Here is a 972-nt window from a genome sequence, read left to right as displayed (position 1 = left end):
GTTGTTTATCCAAAAGACAATCTGCTCTGGTTTTCCTGAAAGTCTGCTGTCATTATTGCACTGCATTCATCCCAGTGGACGAGGATTTCTAAGGTGAAGTCGCTTGATTCAAGTCCACACTCTAGACCCTGTGAAATCGAGAATGTGATAAGTCAGAAAGTGCTGAAATCACAGTGTACATTTCCCCGACCACATGTTCAAACATGCCTTTGCAATGCTTAGGATAGATACTGCTACCCTGTTTCTCCAAAAATAAGTCGTAGCCATAAAATAAGAAGTAGCAGGATTTTTAAGCATTCAAGGAATATAAGCCATACCCCGAAAATAAGACATAGTGATAGGCGCAGCAGGATTGCGCGCGCGGCAGGAGGAGAGAAAGAATAAGACACCCCCTGAAATATAAGCCTAGTGTGGTGTTTTTTGAGGAAAAGAAATATAAGACGGTGTCTTATTTTCGGAGAAACACGGTACTTAAAAGGGATGAGTTAGGGTTTAATTTCATGATTCCAACAAGAAGCCCCAGGCACCCCACTGACCCCTAGTTTCCCTCACTGATACAGATAACAGCTGAATGGGAATGTTTGTTTTGGAAAGGGAATATGTGATTTTCCATGTATCCACACTGTTATCTGACAGCAACCAGATTTGGAGATGCATCTGCTAGTGTTTCAATCTATGTTGTGTGTTTCCAGAATACCCGCTATCACACTAATTTCGAATGTTGAAGTTGCTTAATTTTTGCTTAATTGTGGTCCACTTGAGTTTCGAATGTGCTGGGATTATTTTTATTTGTGAAAGTTTACTCATGCTGCCTGCCCCAACTGCTTTATCATGTGAACTTTTTTTTAGATTAAAAAAGAAAATCCAGCCCTATGGCATCTAAAAGGCTGGCAGATTTATTGTGTTAGGAGTTTTCATCTCTGAAATACAATATAACAGGGCTCTGTTTATGAAATGGTGGTACTTGTGCAT

This window comes from Zootoca vivipara, chromosome 4 (assembly GCF_963506605.1).
Source record: "Zootoca vivipara chromosome 4, rZooViv1.1, whole genome shotgun sequence".
Lineage (NCBI taxonomy): Eukaryota > Metazoa > Chordata > Lepidosauria > Squamata > Lacertidae > Zootoca > Zootoca vivipara.
The sequence above is the reverse complement of the archived record's forward strand: the minus strand, read 5'-3'. Positions refer to the sequence as shown.